Source organism: Cryptomeria japonica, chromosome 3 (genome assembly GCF_030272615.1).
Source record: "Cryptomeria japonica chromosome 3, Sugi_1.0, whole genome shotgun sequence".
NCBI lineage: Eukaryota > Viridiplantae > Streptophyta > Pinopsida > Cupressales > Cupressaceae > Cryptomeria > Cryptomeria japonica.
This window is the reverse complement of record NC_081407.1, coordinates 537308601-537314600: the sequence shown is the minus strand read 5'-3', so window position 1 is coordinate 537314600 and position 6000 is coordinate 537308601.

The following is a 6000-nucleotide window of genomic DNA, read 5'->3' as shown; positions in this document are numbered from 1 at the left end:
CTTATTTGAGTTTTCTTTTTTGTGAGAGAAGGTTGTGATTTCGTGAGCCCTTGTGTGAGCCTTATAACACTTATGTGTTTTTAGATTATAAAAGGGCTTTGGTTTGAAAGTTCATATTGGTTATTGAAAAAAAAAAATTATATGTTTAAATTAAAGAATTCTCCATGTGTTTTGTAGGAGTAACATAATTAAATTCTATCTTAAGTAATGTGCATTAATATGCGAATTTTTTTTATGTGAAATTACTTTCTTTGTAAAAGAAGTATAAAAAGGGAACATGTCATAGTAGCTTTGAGAGTGTATTAATGTGTTCCACGAAAGATTATTTTATGTGTTTCATTAAACCAGTTTGATTGAGGATCTATTTTAGCAATGCTCCGTTGAACTTGCTTTTGGATATATGTAATTACCTTATTATGTTTAGAAAGTGTAAATGAAAGGCTTGTTTGATGTGCATGCATTAATATGTATTATTTAGTTCATAGTTCCTCGCTTACCTTCTTACCGTACCTTGAGTTTCAATGATAGGTTGCAAATTATGATATGTGTTTGTATTGAACTTAGAGTAGTGAGTGTTCGCAAGAGGTCTTGTATTGTCGAAAGATTGCATGTTTTGATCTCTGTTGTTTGGAAAACTAGGACATTCTGTTACAACCATAATAATTGGAAATGTCATGTTAGGTTGATTGATACTCTTCTAAAAAAAATGGTAGTGGAATGAAAACCATACAATTAAAAGATAGGCATATAGTGAGAATTTTATAATGTGTGCGATCTTGTTAAATCTTGTGCTTATGTAAGAAATGGTTGGACTATCAAACTCTCTTTCCCTTCTCTTTGCCTAGATTATGAGATTTTTAGAAATGCTACTAAGAATACATTGATTTAAATAGAATGTTTATAATGCATATGAAATTGTATGTTTACGTTTGGGCTTCTTATGGAAAGATGAAAGTCTTAAGCTTCAGAAAGAAATTTGCATAGTTAGTAATGTAGTTATGAATGCTTAGTTGAATTAGAGAAAGATATAGGAATGATGTTATTTCCTTATGTAATTTTGAATTGTTAAGAATTTCAGTACTTGTATCTAGAATAAATTTTATTCAGTTATTCATGTGGGAATCATAATTAAAACCTTCCTTGAGTAGATGATAGTGTACTGAAGAGTACTCGTGCTATTGTTCTGTGTTGTAAGAAACCCGTGCTTGCTATATGTGCCCATGGGATGGTGAATTAAGCAACCATGGATAATATGTTTACTTATGGGTATGGGAATAACACACTATTTATGTGTTGTTGCATGCTTGTTACCTTACTGAGTGCCAACCCACAAGTTGTTGATAAGTCAGTATGTGAAGGGGTAGTATTAGAAGTCACCATTCCTTGAACAGTATGGATCGGCGTACGAGTAATGTCAGCGCGAAGTGACTTTAGCTTCTTTATTTCAAGGAAAAATATAGTTATATAATGAAACTATATTAAAGGTGTACTCAATACTTTCCCTTTTGATGAACCAATTTATAAGGTTTATGTGTGCCAGCCTATTCCTCTCCTTTATTTGAGCATATTGATGGCAGTTATTGAACATAGTGATAGTGCATATTGGAGGACCTTTTGCCTTGTCTTCATGAAAGGTATGTTATTTTCACATGAGCTACCAATTGGCCAACATTGGTAGACATGTGGTTGGACCTTAGCCATGTATACCTCTAGCTTACGGTGAGTATCTTGAGAGGTACATCGCTATGCGGGGTGTGACCTGTGCATGCCCTTTTCTGTGAGATACACTGCCATGTAGGATACGTCCATTGTGTGCATTTTCTACTTGGAGTATAGCCATGTCGTGCTGAGACATGATGCGGGATGTAGTAGACATTACCATGCGGTCTACCGATTGGGTTAGGGTAGAGCCATGCCGCATGATGACATGATGCGGGATGATGTCGAGGTGCACACTACCATGCCATGCAGATGTGTGACTAGGCCACACCACATGATGAGCTACTGCAATAGCTAGATGATTGTTCCTTCCTTCCTCATTGGTGGCTAGATGCTAGTCACATAGTGATGTCGTGCACACTTATGATATTCTTATTTATTTCCTTGTGGGCCAGCAATTTATTTTATTTTGACCTTGAAGGTTTAGCCATGATCTTGTGATCTTTTTCTTACTTGATTTGGTGTTGCAATTCCGGAATTATTTTCTTGCCTTACTATTGGAATTGATGATTATTATCTTTATTCTTCTGTACTTTGGTGCCTAAATTGGTTTATCCTTATTGTTTTCATATGTTGGTCTTCTGTTGAAATGTGAATTCCTCTCCAAGAACATAGGAGACAGTCTTGGTTGAGTGTATATGAGGAAGTAGATGTAGGGAACCTTGAGGATGGGGGTATGTGAGGCTGTGATGCAGCTAGGATCCACTACCTACCTATGTGTGGTGACTATCTCTTGGAGGCTAACCACCTTACTCAACAAGGGATGTTCACAAAGGTCTTGTATGGAAGGTAGCACTGCTATGGTGTGCCCTAGCACCATCAAGCCTTTGAGTGAGATGTTGTATATTTATGATCATATTATTGTTCTGAGATCAGGCATAGAGTTGTTGTTCATGCATGTTATCTTTGACTGGGCATTAGACATGCTCACATGTGGCCTTATGAGTTGTGAATTATAGTTATGTGGATGGTTATTATGTGTAATCATGGAGTAAAATTGTGTTATCTTGTCACTATGTTATGGGACATAGTCATTGGAAAGGTTTTTATATGGCTAACAAGTGTAAACAATGGTGTAATATATGTTGCTCTTATTTATTGAAAGTTAACTTGGTTGTAGAAATTGATATTTGAAGCTAGTTCTATGCGATAAAGTTCATGAATAATATGTATTGGTAGAGGAAATTGATTGTGATGGCATGTTTTCTTGTCATATTTGGAAGATGAGTATGGTAATTGTTGTTTACCTTTTTTAATGCTTTAATTTGGTGTAATGAAAGGGAGAAGATTCTTGTATCTCTACTATGATTATTGATAGTTCCTAGAATATTTTAAGAAATGTATGGTTTTAGATGTATCTTGCCAATGGATAATGGCATTCATAAAGGATTTGGCAATAATGTCATTTATTTATGAAAATATTCCTATGTGCAATTTAATATTTGTTGAATGAGTTTTAGGGGAAATGCGTGTGATATGCTCTCTGTCTAGCCTTACGACTTCCAAGAGTAAGTCAGAACCTAGGGGGGAAGAATGTAGTACCCCTACCCTAATCAATTTCTAATCATGGTTTGACCTTGGTTAGTTTATCATATTATAGTGTTATAGTCAGGTGTTTTGATTTTAGTGCATACCTGTTAATGTGGTGTTTGCACCAATTCATATGCAAGTTTATTAGTTCTCCTATTTCGTGTTATTAATCTCGGGCTAACACTTTTATTAGGTATATATATGTATGCATGTATGACTCTTGGTTGTAGGAGACTTCAGGTACAGTACCGCATGGGTGCGAGGTTTGCCTCCGCCTGGATTTGCAAGTTTGAGTGTACCTCTTTGGTCCTTATAATTTGGATTAGGTGATCGTAAAACCCTCATTTTACCCTATTCATGCTCAAGTGAGCATCGTCTGTGGTGCGTCAATTTCCCTTTTCATTTGGGTTTGCGGGTCATGTATCTGGTTGGCTTTCTTGGGTTGTGTGCTTTGCGTGTGGTAAAATTAAGTATTTAATCCTAAGTATTTAATTTGATTTAATGTGTTCATTTACGCACTAGTAACTGAGGAACTAAATTAAATAGGTTTCTTTTATGTGATTAATCAATAATTAAAAAGATCGCTCTATTTATGTTTGTAGCAAGTTCAATTTAATGGTTAATTTTAAATAATGAATTTATTCGGCTTATGCATTTTGAAAGGAAAGATTTAAATTTATTCGAAAAAGAAATAATTTAATCTCTTTTGCATTTTGGAATAGAAAGGTTAATTTTAATTATTTAAGAAAATCAATTTTAATTAGAAAAGTAAGTTTAATATATATATTTGATATAGTGTGAAAGATTGATTTTGGGATTTTATTTTAATTAAAAATATTTTACCCTCATTAATATTTTGAAATATAAATGTTAGATTTGTTAATGTTGAGAAAATTAAAATTAAATGAGGGAGAGAAGCATTTTGATTTTTAATTAGAAAAGAAAGTTTAGAATATTTGAATAGTTTGAAAAGAATGATTTTTCATTTTATTTAAAAGATGTTTAAATTCAAAAAATAAGAGTTTAAGTCAAAATATTCTTCCAGCTAACCTAGGTTTGAAAATATTTCTGGGGGATTATTTTTGGAGAGCTTTGTTTTGGAAAACATTTTTGGAGAAGGATTCTTCGATGGAAAAATTTGGGGATTTTGGGATGAGAAGGAATTTCTTGAGCTGGAGGATTGGGCTCTTCAACAAATCTCATCCAGGATTGCATATGGAGGTAGGATTGTTAATTGTTTCCTTTGTTGCAAAAAAAATTTACTATTTGGGTTTTGAAATGTATGTATTTGTTGTTGAAAAATCTCCCAGATTGATTTCCTGATTGAATTTGGATTTGGGTTTTTTAAGTTATGCATAATAGCTCGTGTTCTTGCAAAGTTGGTTAAATCATGGGTGAGAAATGATTCATTTTTCCCAAATATGGGCTTTGTTTGAAGAAAATTGCTTGTGGGCCTAGTTATTTATCAAATTTTTAGAGTAATTATAACCTGTGACATTAAAAAAAAAAATATTATAGTCTCTGCTTGAGACTGTGAATTTTATCTTCAGTGGGGTTTACGTTTCTAGAGGTTTGTTTTTATTTATTAAATCATTTTTTAAATCGAATTTAATTTTTTGATTGGGCGAATTATTTTTTTGGGGGTTTTGGAGGGGGGGAGCCAAAGCTCAACCCTCGCCCCTTCCCTTTCCTTCCACCCATGAGCCACTGGGAGCTCTGGGACCCCGGTGGCCGCAGAGCCCTGCGACCACAGGGTGGCTGCAGAGGTCTGCAGCCACCATGTGACCGCAGGGTTCCCCGTGTCCACTGTGTGGATGCCGTGGGACCTGCGTCCACCGTGGTGACCGCAACGCCTCGGCTAGGGCATGGTCGCCCCACTCCCGTGGATGGGAGGTGGGCCCATAGCTACCCTCATCTTTTTTTTTTTTTTAAATAAGTATATTAAACTTAAAGTTTTTTTTTATATAGTTTTTAATTATTTATTAATTATTATTAATATATATTTTATTAATGAAGATTAATATATATATATATATATATTAATTAATATTTAATTTAAAATTTGTGTACTATTAAATTATTATTAATATATATTTTATTAATGAAGATTAATCTATATATATATATATTAATTAATATTTAATTTGAAAATTATGTATTATTTAATTCTTAATTGATTATATTTTATTAATTAGGGATTAATAAATATATAATAATTAATATTTAATTTTGGTATTTGTCTTAATGAGGAAGTATCTTTTGGAAATAGATAGAATATTGTTTTAATTGGAAAACTGTTGAAATAAAATATATTTATTAATTGATAATTTTTAAATAATATATTATTTAGGAATACATTATTTGAGGAATTGAATGATAATAGGTCATTTGGAAATTTTAAATGGAATACTATAGTATTTGAGTAATTGAAAAAAAAAGAAATATTTTATCATTGGATATTTTGAAAATTTAAACGATATGCTATTTGAAATATTGGAAATTTAATAATGTATCGTTTGGAAAATTGGTGAGTTAATGATATTCTCAGTTAGTAAAGTAAATGGTTTAGTTTATATTTTTCCTCTGTATTGAGAAATAGACAAATGGACTATTGCAATTGTAGTATTGTATTCACCTTGTAATGGTGATTTTTCTATTAATGTATTTAGAAAACTTAGATCATTTAGAAAACTTGATCAACTTTTATTGTTTAAATCAATAGGAAAGAAGATTGTCTTTTCTGATTATTGC